The 21,846-nt window shown below is 46.5% G+C and overlaps 3 long non-coding RNA genes across 9 annotated transcripts in view; 2 read left to right on the plus strand and 1 right to left on the minus strand.

Moving 5' to 3' along the window:
- LOC102547111 (uncharacterized) overlaps positions 1-7,201 on the minus strand; it is an 85,514-nt gene extending 78,313 nt beyond the window's left edge. For 5 of the 7 annotated variants that reach the window (XR_005500949.2, XR_001836715.3, XR_591090.4 and 2 more), the window contains exons 1-2: positions 6,999-7,201; positions 6,189-6,293 (exon numbers count right to left, since the gene is read on the minus strand). This is a non-coding gene — a long non-coding RNA (uncharacterized LOC102547111). Of the gene's footprint in view, positions 1-1,598; positions 4,505-6,188; positions 6,294-6,998 lie in introns of all 7 variants that reach the window. The other 2 variants (XR_005500952.2, XR_591091.4) reach the window with 2 other exon arrangements.
- Positions 6,719-7,919, plus strand: LOC134485913 (uncharacterized). Its single transcript, XR_010064280.1, has 2 exons — positions 6,719-6,915; positions 7,196-7,919. It is a non-coding gene; the product is annotated as an uncharacterized LOC134485913 (long non-coding RNA).
- Positions 7,920-11,057: 3,138 nt separating this feature from the next.
- On the plus strand, positions 11,058-13,616 carry LOC120100818 (uncharacterized). The gene is made up of 3 exons (XR_005500953.2): positions 11,058-11,173; positions 12,071-12,146; positions 13,074-13,616. It is a non-coding gene; the product is annotated as an uncharacterized LOC120100818 (long non-coding RNA).
- The last annotated feature ends 8,230 nt before the right edge of the window (positions 13,617-21,846 follow it).

Here is a 21,846-nt window from a genome sequence, read left to right on the forward strand (position 1 = left end):
CCCTCGGTGATGAGCTCTGCCCTTCAGTCTTCACTTTGAAATATCGTTTCCTTCATTCCTCTAGGCTGAACAAACCACAAAGTCCGACATCGTCTACCTACCCCTAACCCTGCTTTGATTCGAGAAGCTTTTCTTTTTGTGTGCTTTGATCTTTAATTGGAATGATTTCTGTAAATAACGAGGGAAGAAAACATTGCATGAAGTTTAGTGGTGCTAAAATCTCCTCTTGTATTAATAAAACAGTGAATAATTAAAATATGAAAAGAGCCTAAGAGTATAGGCTCTTTTGTTCTGTAGGACCAGCTTAAGTGCTGCTGCATATCCTGACAACGTCCAGATGTTTCCTAGACTCTTAAGTCAATCTTTCCAACCTTACTGTTGGGCCAGAGCCTTGGAAGGGCCCCTTCAGTTACCTTCAGTGCTGCATGGCACCCATGCTCTCATCAAAGATACACGGCTCAGAGACTCCTCTGATGGCCATGCCAGAGTCACAGGCTGAAGCGGTTGCACTTGGTCACTAACAATGCCGCCAGCCCTCGGCCAGGCTTCTCTCCAATCCCAGCTTAGTCTGTGCAGTGCATCAAGTTCAGCTCACCCGTCCACCAGGTAACATTCACTCGGGAGTTCCTGCAAGTGAATGGGCCAGAGTTCTACATGTCGACATCGACTTTTGCTCTTAGGCACAGCCACAAACACCAGAGTGTCCTTGAGGGGAACTTATACACTGGGGGCTCCTGAGCCACCAGCTCCCCTCGACAGATGCCTGTGGGGTGGAGCCAATTCTGAGACCCCAGTTCTATCCTCTTAAGGAACTTAATTGGACAGCCCTCAACCTTCCCTCTTATCCTTGGGTCTTTACTAAGGGCCTTATCTTCATCCGAACAGGTTTCCTTAACTTTGAATTGAAGGGAGCAAGGGCTTGGGAATCTCCCTGTGGGGGTCCAGACATTGCCTGTGCAGATTATTCATTCCCTCTTGAGAGACTAACGCCTTCCACTAAAAAGCCTCCTCTTTCTAGAGTAGGAACTCCCTGTGAGCGCCCTGCTGCATCCCATACTCATGGCATCTGGTGCAGAGATAATCTTTGTATAAACCATTTGGATGGACCTGGTGCTCCTTGGTCATCTTGTCTTTCACGGTGGCATTGGGCTACTCTACCTCACTGTTGGATTTTCCTCCACCTTTATTGATAGAAGCGCCACAGACACACATAGCTCTTCTGTCTGTCTGTGGTCTCTGTCACAAATACCTGAGTATAAACGAACTTGCAGGAAGGAGGAGGGGCTTATTCTAGCTGGTATTTCCAGAGGCTTCCATGCGTGGTTCTGTAGCGTTCTTGCTCTGGGCGTTTGGTCACATCCCATAGCACACTATGATAGAAGCAGGTGACAAACAGAGGAAGCGGCCGAGGCCCCTAGACTCTCTCCAGAGGCACTCGGCTCCTTCTACTAGGCACAACTTAAAGGCTTATGGTTTCCAAGCACCACCATGTGGTAATTATGTCTTCAGCAGGCAAACAGGGAGATACTCAACGGCATCTCCTTAGCTTCTGCCCCTCTCGAAAGTTTGTCTTCAAACCAGTCCATCTCTAAACGTACCTAGAGTCTTAACCGTTCCAACACTGTCAAAAGTCTGAGTGCAAGGTCTCCTCGGGGAACAAAGAAAATCCTTAGCTCTTGGCCCCTGTAAAAAATTAATGGAGCAGGTTATGAACTTCCCCTACAACACAAATTAAACGTCTCCATTTCCAGAGGTGGGGAATAGAGGTGTAGACCAAAGAAAGTAAACACCGCCACAGAGGAAACACTGAAGAATATTGTTTCACATCCATCATGCTGAGTACAGGAAAGCAAGTAGTGAGCTCCAAAGGGCTTTGGAAGCACAGCCTTTGTGGACTTGCTGGGTACAGTCTCCCTGCGCATACCTCTGGGGGGTGGGGGTGGCTACAGCTTCCACTGGCATCGTTCCATGATCCTGGTGTGTGTAAGTGCCTGAGGTCCACCGTGAAGCCTTGGCTTCACTCTCACATCTCCCTGTCAGAGCTACTTGCAGATTTTGCCCTGTGGTTCACTGGCAGCCCCGTGCCCCCCATACCTGTGCTTATAAAGTCGGCATCCCATGAACACTAGGAAGGGCTGTCAGTGGTTAGGGTTGCACCAGAGCCCCTAGACCACGTCTAGATGAGGTTCTGCATTCCTAACTAGAGGGAAGTGAATCGTAAAGAAGCAGTTCCGAAGGTTTCCTTGTGTGTGCAAGTCACCCAGAGACTGTCAAACTAAAATATTTTAAGTGGGTTTAATTTTTTTAGGCCTTTGAGAGCCTGTCATGGCTGTGTTCTGTGACACTAGCCTGGAATGTTACATGTCTTTCTTTTTGGGGTAAATTGTACCGTTTTCAGATCTTCCCCTTGGCTGCTTCCTTTTTGCTTTTTACTACCTCTCCGACTAAAAGCAGCTAGCATCAATGTGCATGTGTGGCCTGGATTTTCTACTATCCTGATTTTTTCTTTCCACCATGACATTCAGCCTTACCGAGCACTGACAGAATACGGTCAAGTTCTTTGCCAGTGTGTGCCAAGGAGGGTACACAAGGAGGGACTCTAGTGCGGTTTCCAGCAGGCCTCACTCCCACCCTCACTGTGTGGACTGGGCATGGCCATTACTGTCCACACTTCTCTCGGCACTTTCTATTTAATTCAGAGAAGCCAGCATAAAACACTCTTATCGCAGTGGTAAAACTCGAAACAGATGCGTGGTACAGGGAGCGAGAAACGAGAGCAGCAAAGGTAAGAGGGAACTAAAGGAGGAGAAGCCAGAACCCAAGTCAGCCGCTGAGAATCGACACCCTGGAGAGGCTGACGCTGTAGCTGTCACCTTTGCCTCTCTCGAGGGTTTGTCTTCACAGCTGGGCTTTTACTGGCTCAAAACAAACAGGGCCCCCTCCAAACTTAAACTGAACAAGCCTGAAGTTCAAGAAACAGATCTCAGGTCGTTAAAAGATTACAGAGTCCTGAAAATCTATCAGAAAAAAAAAAAAGAAATAGTATGGGAAGAAGTAAGCTAGGTCATAAGGAAGGTTTCAGAGGAGTCTGCTGGCCTAGTGACAAGGTGCCTGTACTGTCTGGCCAGCATCGAAGGGCCTGCTTCAGAAGACAGAGGGCCTCAGATGGTGCTTGGGGCTGGCTGACGAATGCTCTCTGCCTGCTACGGCTCTGCGGCTCTGCAGCTTACTGTATAATAAATAAAAATTTCACCTAAAAGTAAAAGTTCTCATAACTAACACTGAATCTAATACTCTAAAGTCCACCTTCGTGTGTACATTAATACTCATAAAATACTTACTCGGAAACCTAAATCTGAATAACTGAAACTACATTTTCCCTCCAAGGCAAAATGAGTGTCTTGAGGTTCATGGCATATGGTTTAGGTCACGTGTACAAGAAAGAGAAAGAGGACACAAAGGTGTGCAAAGCCATGGGGAATGAAAGTATGTTTTCAGTAGGGTGGACAGCTGTACAAGGAACACAGTGGGGCATCAGGAAAAGCTCCAGATGGGTTTGTGAGTGTGAGCCTGGAGGCACCAGATTTTCCCATGGCAGAACTCTGTGCAGTGGGCTAAGGGAGGAAACACTTTGGTCATTCTGGGTTAGAAGCTCTACATTGAAAACAGAAATCAGTGATTGTCACTGATTGTAATAAACAGGGCCTCCTCCAAACTTAAACCTAGCTGTGCCTAAAGCTCAGGAAACAGAGCTTGGATAATTACAAGGTTACAAAGTCCAAAAAAGCCCATAGGATGGGGAGAAAAGAAGACAGATCACAAGGAAGCTTTCAGAGGACCCTGCTGATCAAGCAACAGAGGCCTGTACTCTGACACAAAGCACTGAAGGGACCTGTTTTAAAAGACAGAGGGTTTCATCCATCCGGATGCCATCCTCTAGAGAGATCACCAGCTTAGGTCTCTGACCCATATTCATCTGGAGCCACACCTCCACCCTCAGACGGCTTCCCACGCCTAACATAAAATAAAAGAGCCTGTGTCTAATCCAGAAGGACTTGTGTCTCTTTCCATCTTCACGTATCTCCATGCTGTGCACCATGCAGGTCTGTGAGGGTGAGACAGAGAGCCTGGTGCTGGACAGATGGCGTCCATCTGTACTCCCCTGGCAGAGGTAGCAGAGGACTCTGAGTGAGTGGCACGGACCAGGAGCAGAGGACCCTCAGAGCAGCTCAGTATCAGTTCTCTGGGCTCCCACTGGAATGCTCGAGACTTAATGGCTTAACAGCATCCTAGGCTTTCTCTTGCCTGCGTCTTCAGAAGTTCCCAAAGGCTCCCAGCTCATATTGTCAGCTGTAGTCCCCACAATAACCGGGGATGAGCTCTCGGTCAGTCACCATTCCACCACAGGCAATGACGGAACGGATTTACTTTAAAGATGTCTAATTTGGATCTGGCTCATGGCTTCAGAGATTCGGTCAGTGGCTGATCATCATTGCTTTCTGTCCTGTGAGAAAGTCACCGACTATGGTGAGTGAATGAAAAAGGAAAAGAAAAAAGGAAAGGGAAGGGAAGGGAAGGGAAAGGAAGGGAAGAGAAAGGAAGGGAAGGGAAAGGAAGGGAAGGGAAGGGAAAGGAAGGAAAGGACAGGACACGACTGCTCCTGGGTATAGTGGAGGAGAAGGTTTATTATAGATAAGTAGGAGAGCATAGCCAGTGACAGACACATCTGGGAAGTACAGAGTGGTCATGACCCTGAACCATGTGGGGAGATGGGGAGGGGAAAGGAGGCGTGGGAGCCAAGTACAGCAGTCAGGAGGTAAGAAAGTGTACGAGACCTCAGTGCTGGCCAGGGTGTCACCACCACCTCAGTCTGCTGAGTACATCTGTCCACGTGACTCGGGAGAGTCCTATAAGCCGGTCCCTGGTCAAATCTGCTTGTACCAAGTCTCAGATGCAGACACATCTTGCCCAGAACTGAGTTTTGAGTGCTCTCAAAGGGCCTTTGTGGTGAGGGTCAGGAGGTACCAAAGTAGAGAAACGTCTGGATTTTGTAGGGAAGAGCCTCTTGAGGAAGGGCAGCGCAGCTCCTGGTCTGGAGAGTTCAGGGCGGAAGGCAGGGTGTGCCAGTCATACCCTGTAATGGGTAGGCACTGAGCTGGGGAACCTAGAGGCCAGGTCTGGCTTGATATGCTAAACAGCCATCTCAGCTGCTCGTCCTGGGTTTGAAACTTAACAGTGGGGATGCGCACGCGGTATAGCTAGGCTCACCAGCACATGGTAGGTAAGAAGAGAAGAAAGAGGAAGGGGCCAGAGTCAGTGGTGTCTCCCCCATGTCCTGTGTGGTGCCTGGCTTTCCACTCAATTTAAAAGGCCCAATTTAAAAGGCCTACTTCATAAAAAGCTCCCTCACCACAAAGGCCTTTAGAGAGCACTCAAAACCCAGTTCTGCAGTTACCCACAAGCTATGTCTGCACCTGAGGCTCAGTGCGGGCAGATTGGGCCAGGGACCGGCTTATAGGACTCTCCTGAGTTACGTGGACAGATGCCCTCAGCCGACTGAGGTGGTGGTGACACCCTGGCCAGCACTGAAATCTCATACACTTTCTTGACATCAGCCCCCCTACCTGGAATGATCCATACTGTGTCTAGATTGAGTTGACCCTAGGTCTAGCCACACTACCTCATGCTTGCCTCCCTGCCCACACTTTCTTGAGCCCAAAGTTTGTAAGTACAGCTTTGGCTTTGTTTCTAATTTTTCCAAAATGGCTTCACCCAAAGTAACGGAAAACCCTCTTGGTAAAGCCAGAAGTCAGGCATATCTGTCAAACTTGTTTCACAACTGTATGTGACTACTCCCAGCTTACAAATGAAGCAAGCCAATAGACAAGTGATATTGGCATGTCCTGGGATTAAAAAATGCAACAGGTTCTAGGCTCTTGGCTGGTACAGGGCCACCTGCTTGGGTTGGAGACTTTTACAAGGAGGACCGTCTGGCTGAACTGGCCTATAGTCTAGGTTTTGTCCTGTTCTGATTACACACATGAAAGCTGCCAACTTCAGCATCTTTTAAAAACGGTAGTCACAGGTTGTCACCCTAGGAATTTAACAGGGAGAGAAGAAGAAAGTGAAAGAATTTTAAAACACTGTCTTCACTTACTACATTTCTTAAGTAACGTCATCAAACTGACCTTGTGGTAACCAGGATCTTGTCAAAGGCAATATTTAGTTCCATTCAAGAAGTAGGCATTTCTTAACAAAGGGTCTAAGATTGAATGATACAGCTTTGTCTCCACCTGCAGGAGTGAAAAGAATTATTTCTTGGCTGAAAAATACATAAAGCTCGGAAGACTGTCATTAAAAACAAGGTATAACCAGTCATTCTTATGATTTACTTATTCGTTTTCCTATAATAAATTATTGATCAAAAGAGGGTCAGTTAAAAGAAATATATAACTGGTGGCAATCATTGTGCTTCTTTTATAACTTAAAAAAAGATTTATTTATTAAAATGTATTTTATGTATATGGGTGTTTTCCTGCACGGATATCTGTGCACAAACGTGTGTAGTACCTGATAAGCCCATAAGAGGGCGCTGGATCTTCTGGAACTGAGCTGTAGATGGCTGTTAACATCTTTGTGGGAGCTGGGAACAGAACCCAGGTCCTCCGCAAAAGTAATATATACTCTTAGCTGCTGAGCCTTTGCACCAACTCCTTATGTTTAACTCTATACTTGAACTATATTGTATGTATAGAAAAGTCCAGTTGTCAAGTGACAATGGTCACAGCTGTGTAACTGCCACTCAGACTAAGACGTCACTTCAGAAGCTCTCCCAAGATCCATGCTTCCTTTTAACAAGGACCCAAACTCTTAGTTATTTACCAAACCATCAGTAATATCCCAGGAGAAAGAACGGTGGGTAGTAGATCAGAAACAGTAAGACATGTTTTTGTCCCTGTACCACCGTGACCCATGAGTTATCCCTGAAAGATAATCACCTGCTTCAGCTTCCGTGGGGTAAAGTGTCAGCCCTTGACCACGTATGGCTCCTTACTCTATGGTTACTTCTATGGTTCCAGATACTCTCAGCTTGAATTTCTGCTCCAGTCTGGGTCTAGCTTCATCTTCACCTACACGAGGTTGTTCCATAAGACTCATCCACACGGAAACTAAATCTCGATGTTTTCCTCCCTAGATATATTCCTTAAGGATTTCTCATGGAACTGTGGCTCACTGTGTTTAGGAAGGAATCTTGTCTGACCACGTCGAGAACGAGGTACCCACAGGTTCCCACCATCTTCTGGGTGGGAACCAACGTTCAGCACCCACGTCAGGTCCGTCAAGTCCGTTGGGTCCGTCGGGTCCGTCGGGTCCCTTAGGTCCGTCAGGTCCGTCAAGTCTGTCAAGTCCGTCAAGTCCGTGGTTGGAGTTTCTGCATCTACTTTAGGTCGCCCGGAGCTTCTGTGCCCAGAGCTTGAGACTTGTTTCAGTGACTTTCTTGGGTTTCATTTTCTTTCAGACAAAATACTACAGTTAGGCCCTTCTCTATCTAGAAGGAGAAACTGACAGAGTTCTCTGCCTCTTGAGAAGGCAGTTTCTCACCACACAAAGCCCCTGCCAGTTCTTACACTTTTCTGTAATGGATAGCTGATCCCCCCACCCCCGCCCCCATCACCTGACACAGGGAGTTGCTAGACCACAGAGTGTATTTCCGGGCCTCGCTGTAGAACCAATTAAAGCTCCCATCTGCACTGGTCCATCCGGACAGGACAACTTCGCCTGCTGAGGCTGTAAACCCAAAGAAAGGACAAGTGGGGAGGAAGAGGAAGCCAACTTCGCAACCCAGAAAATCGCAAGAGGCTCTGTTTTCTTTCCACTTGAAAACTTCTTATTAAAAATCACTTGTTAGACTTCTCTAATACCAGACTGTTCTTGTTAAAGTTATCAGAAAAAAAAATACAAGTGGATGCTTTTCAGTCAGAGTTAAGCCCATCTCCATGGGGCACTGGAGAGGTGACTGCCAGGTGCTTTTGGTAACAGGGGCATAATAACTCTAGCGCGGACATATTGTTGGCACACGACAGCTATTCAAAACCAGATGGAGGAAACCAAGGAATGGGGTAGGGGAGCGGCTGGGCTTAGAGAATGAATAAAAGACAAAATGGCCCCCTGCTCTTTGCTATGGCTCTTCGTGGATTGAAAGCTCACATTGTGTGAAGTGGCAATCAAAATAAGGTTATTCAACTTCACAGACTGCATCGAAGGACCAAACTGTCCTCCCTAGCCCGCCAGGGTCTCACACTACCAAAACAGCCCTCTCCGTTAACTACTGTGGTTTATAGTCCTACAGCCCACGGTCACTTCATATTTTCAGGGAAACGTACATTTTTAAAATTTTTTCTCTAATTCCTGTCAACTAATTTCGCACAGTCCAGCGAATAGAGATGAATTCTCAGACCTAATTCGATTAAAAAAATAAAAATAAAAACGTCCTCCAGCCAGACTGCTCTTAAGTATCCTTGTATTCTGTAGGAGGGCCCCCTTCTCCTTCCCTCCTTTCTCTAAAGCAGCTCCCCTCTGGGTCCCTGTATCGCCCATCCCCACCCCCTTCACCTCTGTCTATTTTCCTTGGGTGAGAGCCTTGCAATGAATAGGCGACATTTTTAAGAAGGCTGAGGGGGCTGGGACTTTGAGGAAGAGAATGGAGGCCACATGGGGTCCTCAGAGGAAAAGTTATTCCGGGACTGGTATAACTTAATGGCACTCACGGCTGCGGCGAGCGTGGACCTTTTACTTAGCAGCAGCAGTCCGTGCCCTCGACTCCTTTGAGACCATTTTCCAAGAAGAAAAGAAAGCAACATGGTTCTCAGCATCGACTCCACACAGTGTGGGCAGTTGCGCCCTGCCTTTCCTGCCAGACTTTTGTTCTGTGAATGTACAAGCACCTCTCTTTGTCTCTGGCTGCTGCCTTGGGTGGCATTCTTTTGCATCGACAAACAAGGGGAAGTTGGATGTGTTGCCATTCAGAGAAGGTAAATTTTGTCTGAAAAAAAAAATATGTCCACCGTAAGTCTTCAGATTTCCCTAAAGAACTGTGCGTATGAAACGCCCAAACGTTTATCCCAAAGTCGGCTGAAAGTATGATGTCATAAGAAACTTCATCTCCTCTTGTTTCTTCTGTGTTAATACAGATGCCTGACCAGTAATAGTAGTTTTCATGTGCTATGTTACTGTCTACGAATGACTTCATTTCAGACAAAAGGCAGGTTTCTTTCAGGAAGAGTCAGTTCCAGGACACACATGCAAGCAGGTGACATTTATGCTCCCTCGTGGTCCCAAAGCAAAGTTCTTTCACATTTATTTTGGTTAGCTACCTGGAGTGGGATATCTGAAGCCCTCGAATGTCTTGTGTGTGGAGAAATGCTTCCTGATGCCAGGTTTATATCTGGGAGAAACAAGTTTTAGTTTGGATTTCTGGTGCAGACTTGGTGCATCCGTAAGTCCAAAGTCAGAAGCTCTCATCATTCAACTTTCCGAGATATTCTTGGGATATCATGTGCACTTATACGGCAGACTAATCAATATCTCAGAGACCCTACACGGTTATAAACTTGTTTATCAGCTGCCTGAAAGTTTATTCCGAAACAGGAAATATTGAGACTTTTCATGGATCCTGCTGACTAAATGGTTAATTTGATTTAATGTAGGATTAGATCTGAATAGACTATTTGTTTATTGGATTCTAGAACATTCTTACAGTATCCATTCACGATAGTTCAGCTATTAGGGGTGAAGTCAGGATGGTGGTCCCTTTTTTATGACATCAGAGAGCCACTGATAAGGAGACTTCAGGTCAGACTCCCAAGGAGGTTCTGCTTTGATGAAGCCACAGCAGGAACCTAAGAGTCCATTCAAGGGCTCCTGGCTGTCTCCTGGAGGCCTCAGCTGAGATTTATCCCTCTGATTTCTGCAGGCACCCTAGGCTCCATGTGTCTTCTCACCTCCACGGTGTTGAATCTGAGAAGGCACAGCCTGGAGCCACCTCGCCAGTCTATTTCCTTCAGTGGACAAAAGTAATAAGGTTTACAAAGAAGACTGCGCACTGTCTGGCCTGAATCCCCCGGCCAGGCAGGAACAGTGCTCTGGACCACGTGGAGGCTAGCTTGCTTATATAATGGGAACAATCAATCTACGCCTCCTGTCAAAGAAGACGCTAACATTGTTCTGTGGAGTCCGGATGCTTCCTGAACCTCCATCGGAGGTCAAAGGGCTCCAGAGCAGAGTTAGTAACCAGCAAACCTGACATTTATTAATCACTTACCTATATGTCCCTTATCATGCCAAGTGCCTTGCAGTAATTCTTTTTATTCTTATTTTAGAAGGCAGATGGATGGCAACGTCGCTTCTGTCTTACAAGTGGAGAAACTATAACAGGGACTTAAAATGAGTCACAGTGGTCAAATACCGTGATGGTTCACATGTGTGTGAGTGCCTTGGAACTCCTTCCAAACTTGAATATAATTATCCTGCTGTCCTGTTTGAGCCAGCTGTAGACCAGATTCTAAAGAACACCGTGTTGTCTGAGTGATGTTGTTCAACTAGGCTGCTGTTCAAGACATTTATTTCCTTATTTTAATTGGTTCTCCCTCAGATTTCTCCCTCTCAGGAATGCATATGGCTTTGAAGTGCTACAGCCAAGTCATCAGTGCACAGGTTGGCTTGTTTTGGGTTTTGGTTTGTTTGTTTGTTTTTTAACTTTTTATTGACTCTTTGTGAGTTTCACACCATGTATCCCAGTTCCACTCATCTCCCCATCTCCTCATTTCCGTCCTAAAGCTTGCAATCTCGCTTGCAAAATAAAACACACACACACACACACACACACACACACACACACACACACACACACCAAAAACACAGCATAGAGAACATCTCATCACGGAAGCTGTAGTGTGTAACAATGTGTCCCACAGTAGATTCCTATCCATACAGCTTCACTTGCAAATGTTCATTGCAATCGAGTCATTGGTCTGGTTCGAGATCTTTGGCTTCTGTGACATCATCAGTGTTGGATCCTTGTCCGGACTCCTCCTGATTATCCTCTTGTTGCCCTGTGTCATGGAGATCCTGCAGCTTTGGATCAGCAGGACCAGCCCTTTCACCAGTCCGAACCGTACGCAGACAGATTTTTGGGTCGGGGCAATCCAGAGTCCTGAATCTGGGCCTGGGTGGAAGCTGTTTAGCCTGCTGGCCCTCTCCTATCTGCCCACTAGGGCAAGGTCTCCAGTATTGCTCTGGCTAGGCCACCCAATGCCACCATGCCCTCGGGCTGGCTTCCCTACACCCACTCCTCCAGAGCCAGCTCCACTGGGCTGCCAGGCAAGGTGCAGGGCCCACTCTCCCAAGTGCTGTATCCTCCGAGAGGCTGAGACAGCTCTCCTGCTCTCACAGCCTCAGGGCTGACTCACCCATGCCTTCCCCATCAGCAGGGCCACCTCTACTGTGCTGCCCAAGCAAGGCACAGGACCCCCTCTTCCGAAGTGCTACAGTCAGTGAGAGGGAAGGGCTAGCTCTCCTGATCTTATGATCCCAGGTCTCCAGGCTGCTGTAGACAGCAAGGTGAAGTGGGGGAGGACATCACCCCAGCACCTACACCGCCTCATACTGGACGATTGGAAAAGCCAGTGTTCCCATGCTTTCATCAGTGGATGGCTCATCCACAACCCTTCAACCAGGGCCAGCATTACTGTGCTGTCCAGGTACTGTGCAGGGCCCACTTTCTCAAGTGCTACAGCCAGTGAGGGGCAGGGATAGCTCTGCACATCATGGCAGATGAGTGGCGAGGTCATAACAGTTCTGCACAGCCCCTGTCTCATATGGACATCCTGATCAGGAACATCATGACCTTCGAGTTAGAGTTCCTGACTGCCTCAGGTATCAACGGATGAGGGGGTGGAGGACATCTACCACCCCCTCACCCAAGGTCACCTCATGGCAGAGGAATGGCGGGGCCAGCTCTTCCTGGATTATGCTCTCAGGATTGGCTCACCCATCCCCACCCTCCCAACAGGCCCAGCTCCACATGAAGACCAGGTGGAGTCCCTGTTTTCCGGCTGCTACAGGACCTGGGGAGAGGCAAAGGAGGGGTAAGGCATCATCCCTCTGGGTAGGACCAGCTCCCCTGTACTTTCCCCACTTGGACCTGGCTCCCCTGCACAGCCTGCTACCAGGTTCAGCACTATTGTGCTGTCCAGGCAAGGTGCAGGCCCCACTCTCCTGAGTACTGCAGCTAGTGAGGGGCAGGGCTAGCTCTCCCAGGTTCATGACCCTGTGGGGCAGTTTTCCCAACTGTTGAAGGTGGCAAGGGGTAGAGTCGGGGGCAGCATCACCCCGGCACCCAGACCGCCTTGTGGCAGATGAGTGGTGAGGTCAGTTCTCCCATACTCACGTTCTTTGGACCCGCTCATCCACACCCCTGCCACCAGTCAGCTCCACTGTGCTACCTGAGCAAGGAACAGGGCCTGCTCTCCAGAGTGGTGCATCCAGTAAGGGGCAGGGCCAGTTCTGCACAGCCCCTGTCTCATATGGACATCCTGCTCAGGGATATCTCCATGGGACATGTCCTCTAGTGCTAATATGAGCCATGGACATTGACACTAATCCCTGTGGTTGCACAGCCACAGACTCAGACATGGCCCTCGATAGCATCTCAGGCTGTCCCAGTGGCAGGGCTAGACACTCACAGCAGGCTACTCCCCTCCACCTTCAGTCTCCAGTTCCATCTATCTTCATAATGCCCAAGCTACTCCACTTCTCTTTCTCTCCCATCTGACCACCACATGCTCACACACTGGGGTGACTCCTGCTGAAGGCTGGCCAAGGGGCTGGCCTCTGGTTGACATCCTCCATCCGCACTGAGTGGCAGGGGTGGGTCTGTGATTTACCTATACCTTGTGCTGAAGGGCAGGTCTGTAGGTGGCATGGTGGTCTGCAGGTCTCTGTCTGTCTTCCTCTTCATATGCTGCATTGCCTGGATTTGATTTGATTTGATTTGATTTGATTTGATTTTTGAGTCCTAGGCATAAGACAGCTTTGGCCACCAAGCCAGCCATCAAGCTATGGTGAGTAAAGGACTGCCGTCTGCTCTGCCCCTGCCTGACATAAGAACAACAGTACCAACAAAATGTCTTTGTTCCCAATGCTGGCAGTTGTGGGTAGGAGGAAGCACACATGTTTTCAAGGCAGATTATTATACTCTACCATTTTGCCTTTCCTGATGGCAAAGGAGATTATTTGAGAAGTTGCAACTCTGACAATCCATGCACACTCGGTAAACATTTCATCCAAGCTGCAGAAAAACATGATCTATTTCCAGAACCTCGACAGCTCAACAATGACAAGATCCACATCAGCGAGCTGGGATTACTCCTTCCTTTGGATATTCAGAATTAATGCCAGTTGGCACTTTTTGACCAACCCTTCCTTTTCAAGGCTCCAAACAAAGTCACCTTTACCTATCAGCACGTGATTTCAAGCAGGGCTGTCATGTCATTGATTAGACCTCAGATTCTCTTCCCAGCCTTTTCTGTTCAGAGAATACAGCACAGTTACCCTAACCAAGCTGGATGTATTGTTAATCTATAGGTATCAAATATAAACTATCTTTTACTACCTATCACTTTTGGGCTAGGACTGAAACAGAAACAATTCATCTCTTTTACTGAACCATTTCAGGAAGTGGTTATTTTCCTTGAGAATTGTTGGGACTCAGCTTTTCAGAATGTTAACTCTGTTTTATGTTTTTATGACACTGGGTTGCATCAATGATAGCTCTTGACTCTCCCCACACATGCAGTTAGGAGTATGTTATTCTTCCTTAAGAACTGTTGAACAATTTTCAACAAGTAACCATTATTTGACACAATCTCAGGGACTATAGACAATATACTTTCCCCATCACCTACTTTTTAGTACCAAGATACCTAATCTATTCAGGGGTTCAGAAAATCCATGGTGAAATGCTTCCTAACTACTTAGATCCAAGGGAGAATGGTAGTGTGTTGATATTTTTATCACAGGAGCAAATATCTAAGAAAAGCATTTTAAGGTGGGGGGATTTATGTAGCTCATAGTTTCGGGGGTCATAGGCCACTGTTGGGTGGTTGTGTTGTTTCTGAGTGGTAAAGTAGACCATCATGGCTGAAATGTATTGAGAGAGGAAGCTGCCTACTCCTCCATGGTAGCCAGGGAACAATGAGCCAGGGTTGAGCCAGGGCAAGGACAGCCCCAAAGACACATTCCCAGCCAGGACCTGCACTCTACAGTTTCCAGAACCTCCCCAAACAGTGCCACCCACTGGAGACCAAGCCTTTAACAATTAAGCCTGTGGGAAATCCCATATTTAAACTGGGCAAATGACTTTAATGATGTACAAAGGTGAGTAAAGACGTGCTAGCCTGATGCTGACATATCAACATGTTTCATCTTCTGGACAGATATCAATTCTTGCTACCTCTCCACGTGTCTCCGCTGCCTATATCTTAGGCAGAGTCAGCGTCCCCTAAGTAATATAATGCTTTTTGCCCCTGACCCTGGTCTTGTTTATCTCTCAACAACGTCCATGAATTCCACTCTAATAACACCTGACAAACATTCATTGTGGGGTTTGTGGAAATCAACCCTGTGAAGGAGAGAGTGGGATGGAAAGCAAAGCACACAGGCTCCTGAGACTCCTCAGAGTCCTGCTCTGCCACACACTGCATTAGATCTAAGATGGCTCCCAGCACACTGCATGCTGGTGAGATAGCAAAAAAGAACTGAGGTCAGGGCGGTGGCCACTTCCTGGTCTTCACGGAAGTCCTCATAGGTGATGATAGCTCCTCCCACTCCCACTCTTTCTGCATTACCTCACCAGGCAGGGCTTTCATTGGAGCACAGTATTGGTGTGGTGAGATACAATTGGCTGAGGATTTAGGGGCTTGAGATTGACTCAAACACTGTATATGCCCTGGGCAATAAACTCATACCTGTACCCTGATGCTGGTCTTCAGAGTCAGATTTCCCAGGATTCGTCATATGACTTCATCGCCTCTCATCCCCCATCATCGGTCCTTTTCCCACAATTCATTGCAGTTTTACATTCCCTTGTAACTTAGTCGATCTTACTCTTTAAGGATTCAGTTAAGCGATCATCTGTTCTGGTATATCACTCACTGTACCCAACCTGACCTCTGCTCATGGACCTCATCACTGCTGGAGTGGATTCCCCACTCCAGCTCCTAGTATTATTTTGCAGACAGCACGTACTCTGTCCGTGTTCTGGCAGTCTTGATTGAATGCTTCCTTACCCTGTAGGCAATAAACTCAGTTCTCATCAGAGAAGTTTCTTTGTGCCATGGATGGCAGTTAATACAGAAATTCATAACGGGTCAAAGTATAGAGAGGAAAGGGACAACTGTAGATACCTCCTCCCTTCAAGGCTCAGGTATCTTATAAGGAGCAACCCTTATAAAAGCCAGGGACTGGGGAGAACTGAAATGGTGTCTTCTAGACATGACAGGGTTGCTATGTAGTGAAAATTGTTGTTTCTTTAAAAACACAGAAATGCTATGGGAATGTGTTTTTGTTTTAATGTTTCTGTGGTATATGGGGCTGCTTCAGAATGTCCACAACAGCAGACTATGATTTACCTCATGCTCAGGCAAGGCTGTGATTTTGCTGCCTGCAGATAGTTTCTGCAAGTGTATGACATTTGGAAATCTGAGGAGTCTTCAGAGGGTATAAAATGCTAGAGCCCCGAGGGGTGTGGCCGCTGCTTTCCTCTGCCTTCTCTACTTTCTCTGCTGCTGCTGCTGCTGCTGCTGCTGCTGCTGCTGATGATGATGATGATGATGATGATGATGATGATGATGATGACGACGACGACGACGACGACGACGGCGATGATGATTGCTGGTTGCTGGTTGGAGCTCTCCTGACAATCAAACTTGCCCCAAGGAACTCAATGCCCCTAATCAGCAGGAGGTATTTAATGATATCAGTGCCCTCTTTCCCCCTAACCTTTCTCTCCTACCTAGTGTGGGGGTTGGAAGGGATAAGGGTGGTGGGAAATGAATAATGAACTAGGCAAAAATCCAGCTACACTGATGCACTAGTGACCTCAAAGCAAGTGGCACTGGCTGCACAATACTTGCATAATCCAGTCAACATTCCAGCATGGATGGGGGGAAGCTCATGAACCTCAACATTTAGATGAGAAGCTATGGCTAGCTGATGGCTTCTGAGGGAAGAAGACTACATTTTCTTTAAAGGTGTGGACCCTGGTGGGTTGTTCCAGTGGATGGCCACACATCCACACTCTATCCGAGCAGTACAGAATGGCCTCAGTGGGTTATTTAACAAAGGGATGGGGGTGTCTGACATTGAGAAGTAGTGAGGACATGGGGGTTGATCTAGGAGGAGCTAGGGGAGGAGTAAAAGTGATTATGATCAAAGTACACTGTGCGTTATGAAACTCTCAAAGAAATAATAAACATCTATTTTTGAAAACATTTTTTAAAAAAGATCATGTGTTCAAAATTCTCCACCTACCTCTTGATGAAGTACTCACTTTTGGCTGTTGTTGGTCTGAAGCTGAATCAATGGTTAATGTTACACATTCAGGGCAACCATTAAAGAGAAGAAGGATGAAGGATAAGAAATAGAAGAAAAGATGTATAGAAATCAATGAAGACTCTAAAACAGAGGCAGGAAAGCAAGTGAGCCGAATCGAACGACGCAAACAAGAGCATTAAACAGGGCAAGGGGGACCTGGCAAACCACCCCAGCAGCCAGGGACTCCTTGCTAAGAAAGTGGCAAATTCCCTCCAATCTGTCACTAAAGACCAGACCAGGCAGGCCACTTGACAGATGCAAGACCAGCCATCAGACTACTGCCTGGGCTGGGCGTTTGAGTCTTCAGTTTCTCATATTCCTTCATAGCAGATCCATAAAATACTCCTTACATTCCCCACCCCCATTTATTCTGCCCTCCCGACCCAGGGCATAGCATATGGTATCAATCTTATGTATCTAAAATTACCAAGCCAGGGGACTTTGCAAAACCAGAGTGGCTTGTACTCAACAACTCTGGGAAGACAGAGGCAGCCATTTTTACTGGAAACAACATGCCTTCGTTGTTTTTATTGGGTCTATGCTAGCTATAAGAAAATGGGGCAGAATGCTTCTGGGTATTTGTTGATTTATTCTTTGAATAAAGGTGGTCAGAATAAATTTTCTTGAAATAACAATTACACACAACATACAAGCTGCACGTTGTTCCTCTTTGCCCCCTGCTGCCCTCTCTCCTTCCTCCCTCCTCTGCCTATGTTCAACTAAGAATTCCTAGAATTGAAGCTGAACATGAAAACATGATATTTCTGGTCTTCTGCAGCTGATCTTTGAAAGGTTTTTAAAAAAACCTTTCCCCCAATTACATCCATTTCCCCCAATTCTTTGTAGATCCAAATTTTGCCTAGAAAACATCTTTCAGAAACATCTCTCCAAAGGTTATGTAGGATATTGGTATTACTTATTTTAGTCGCCTGCTGGGTGCTTTATATTGTCCTAATTTTAATACTGCCATACCAAAGGAACGAGTGTGCCTAGGACTTTGCACACTGTATGAACAGGAGCTCGGGATGTGAGAAGAGGAAGAAAAAGGCATCCTGAGAAAAGATCCATTTTATTGATGAAGAAATCAAGTCCCGGCTGTGTCCTCATCCTTCACATGACCTTTCCTGTCATTGCTTAGACCCTAGTAGGGACAAAAGAGCTGCTATATTTTATTTTCTCTAATCCAACTCAAGCAACACAATAGTAATGAAAATGCCAACAAGCAACATCCAGCAAACCCTCGTTTTGTGAACTGAGTTGTTCAATAATTTTTGTGTCTTAATCCATTTGGGTCAGAACATCATTATCCCCACCTTACCAACAGAGAGCTGTGTGACTCTGCCAGGATAATCTACGGGAAGGGTCAGGTGTCAGGCATAGGATTCCAGCATCCAGATACCCACCCATCACAACAGATGGCCTCTCTGTAAGTCAGGCTCTCCCCTGGGTCATGCGAGCATAGAGATGCCTACTCCCCATGTCTAAGAGCCAGTGTTTCGATGACATTAGCCACAGCCTTTCATCATCAGAATACCTCATTAATGATGAATTTTCAACCTCCCTCCCTTGGAATTATTATCTCAAGATGAAAACTTGACTTTCATAATGATGTATGAATATGAGCGTTGCCATGATTTTAACTTTTTACAAACTATCCCAATATGTATTAAAAAAAACTATTAAAAATCTTCCCCCAAACTAGATAATTATAAGCAAGAGCACCTGCCACATTGTATAAAAATACACGGAAGTGAAAAGAAATTTCATATTATCCCAACTCACTGATCGTATCTTTGGGGCATAATATAAATTAGATCAAATCTAAATATAACTCCCTCCCCACCACACACACAAAATTTAATGAGTATCTGATATTCTGTTCTAAACAACAGAAACAAATGGTCTGGCAGTTTATAGAAACCTCTTTCCACTGGCAGAGAGAAGGCTTCATAAAGCTTTAAAATTACATGCAGTTTTGGAAACAATAGATGATGTGGAAGACTTTGAAAGTCATGACTAAGGTTTCTTTTTGAAGACATAAACATGAGGCTGATTGATGAGAATTCTGTCATTGGCGTGCTCTCACTTATCCTTGAAAACAGCAAAAGAAACAGTGTCCCAGAGCTGTTTCTACAATTCAGCATCGCTGACTTGTGCACTGGGGAGTAGCTTTGAGCCTGCACACTGGGCACACATCATATATCTATTTATGTGACGGCACGCACTTCTGACAGCTCTCATGTTTCCTAGTGCGATAAATGTTTAAGTCTGTGTCATTAATATTAAGGCGCTAATGGGGTATAAAGTAAGAGCTCAAACAAAAATAATCAAGAAATTTATAATTTCTCTTGGGTCATGAGATGATGAAATATGTACCCCATCTCTGAGGTCGAATGTTCCTACGTCGTTGCCCGAGTTACATCATCAGGATATCTCATTAATGATGAATTTTCAACCCCTTCCCTTGAAATTATCTCAATACAATAACATTTATTTCATAATGATGTACAGAAATGAGCATTGCCTCAAAACACTAATTTCATCATGTATATTCGTACTGAATTCTTAAAATTTCATGTGGTCTTTATTTGCTTTCCTTCAAGGTACTTGTATGTGTGTGGAGACTATGCGTGTGAGTGTGAGCGCCCACAGACGCCAGATGGGGTGTGGGCTCCCCAGGAGCTTGAGCACAGGTGGTTTGAGCCTCCCAGCATGGGTGCTGGAAACAGAGTCGGAGTCCTCTGCAAGAGCAGCGTGTACTCTTAGGTGCTGAGCCATCCCCCAGTCTCTAACTGAGAGTTTTTACAAAGCGGAGCAAACTTTCCCTGTTCACATACCGTGTTTATGTGTTTATCAGGAGCGTTGCTCGGGAGGGGGTAAGTGAAGATGGTGTCTCTGCTCTAAAAGAAAACAGCAAAGATGATGGACGCAAAGATGATGGACGCTTCTGTCCTGGATAAATAAACTAGGCAGCTCCTGCTGTTTGTGCGTCTGCAGTGTTAGGAATGGTGAACTGATTTTCTAGCCCACCGTCCATCTGGACCAGGAAGAGTCCAGTGTGACAGAGTTTCACACCAGTCAACCTCATCCTTTCTAAGACTTCTAAGCAGTAAGAAACTAATTATGAGGTGAGTGGACTGAAGTCATAGGAAAGAACTGTTGACAGATGTGCACAGCTGCTGCAGAGTCTCGGGGAGCAGCCTTGTGAGAGCAAAGGTAGAGGAGAGGGGCCATATCTCTAACTTAGTGGTCACTGTGACTCTAACCTCACACCACCTGCACCTCACTGTGTTTCCTTTGTTTTTCTCTAACAGGGACAGGGGTAGAAACACGTAATCAGCTCCTAGTAACCGACATGTTGGTAGCCTGGCTTCTTTGCTCTCCGTGGGTATATCAGAAACGTTCACATCACCAGGACCAAATTACCTGGCACAGACAACAGGAGGGAAGAGAATCCACGTTTGCACGTGAACTCAGAGACTTCCAGTCGGTTGATCACAGTGGGCAGGCATGGTGGGCGGCTCTATCCCTGGATGTGGGACTGTCAAGTGAAGGCTGACACTCAGAACAATGGGCCTGGAAGCAGAGTGGCCTGCCCCTTGTGACCAATCCCCTCAGCCTCCCAAAATGTCACCACAGTCTAAGGAACAAACGTACAAAACATAAGCCAGTAAGGATGGTACGTTTTCAGAACCAAACTTCAATGGGGAAATTAAAAAAAAGAATAATTTTACTTCCCTTCGTGTATCAGAAGCCTCAGGGACAGACAGTGTCCTGACATTCCTGAGCTTGGTGAATCCACTGTGAGGGAAGTCAAATATAAGATCCTCTCCCCAAACGCCAGGCAGTTAGTTTAGAAAGAGAAGTTCCCATCTTAGTCCAAGACTCCTAGGAAGATGCAAGTGACTTGCACCCTTACAGGCACCTCTCTGGTGGCTTTAGAAACAGGTTTGTTCCTTTTTCTTTCCTAGCATTGAGGTGGCTTTGATCCCTGCTGTGGAGATCCTTCCAGCCTTCAAACTCTCCTGGTTCCTGTTGAGACCTGTGTCTGCCTTGGGTAGTTGGTGTGAGAACAACCATCTAAGATACAAAGGGTCTGCATTCGATTAGCAATCCCACAAGGAAGGTGCGTAAAGACAGTCCTTGGGAACATGCGGGAGACAGGTCTTCACCAGCTAGATGGTTCTTTGACTAGAGGTGTGAGATTGAATGGTTCATAAGTTCTTTGGCCCCAACTGAGGCCAGAGGTTGAGGTGGAAAAGGGACACACGGTTTCTGGAGAGAGACGTAAACCAAGCACTTGAACCCTGCTTAAGAGTGAAGATGGCAGCTCTCAGGCCAGGCAGGGACACTTGAGCAGAACTCTGAGCCAGGAGGTGACACTGTGGTACCAGGGGCTATCCCGGAGAAAGTACATTTTGGGTGTTTATTGAGGACTTTTGATGATGATGGAAGCTCCCTGCCAGAACACAGAGTCAAGTAAGCCCCAGTCCCAGTCACCAAACAATGGAGAGCTAAGAAATAAACACTATAAGTTCCTGGGTGGGAGCCATGTCTGTTTTGTTTAGAATTCAATGCTTGGTGCAATACCAAATGCCCACCTAAATTAGGACTCAGAGAGTCTTTTTTGTAAATAAAGTAGTAAAGGATTATTAGGTAAAGTAGATATGAAATACAGGTCGGGGGCACCACCAGGTTCACAGAAGAAGTCAGAGAAAATCAAATGAAATGCCATATGGTCTTAAATAAATCAGAACAAGGCAAGGCATTTCATGAAACAGCACAGAGCTGCATTGGCTCAGGCGAAGAGCACATATATCTTTGGAGCCATGACCAGAGGCCTAGGCAGGCCATGCCCAGAGGAAAGATATGGAGGGATTTTCCTAGTAACACCTGGGGAGAAGACTGGGTTGTGGGACTTCATTTTGGAGGCCGTGTTAAAATGGGGAAGCAAAAGTTTTATTTCTCCTCTATTCTAGCCTTCAGCCTCCTCTCCCTGTTCTCGTTCCATGTATACTCCTCAACCCTGATTATCGTGCCAGGAATCTGGTGGGCACTGGAAATGTACTGTGTTGATAAATAAGAGTGAATTTTGCAGGCAGGAGAAGAGGACTCATGGCTATCTGAATAAGCAGCAACAACAACAGCAAACCCAGGCATGGTTCCATTTGCTTTACACAGCTGTGCCTCCGA

This window comes from Rattus norvegicus, chromosome 2, assembly GCF_036323735.1.
Source record: "Rattus norvegicus strain BN/NHsdMcwi chromosome 2, GRCr8, whole genome shotgun sequence".
In the NCBI taxonomy this organism is placed as follows: Eukaryota; Metazoa; Chordata; class Mammalia; order Rodentia; family Muridae; genus Rattus; species Rattus norvegicus.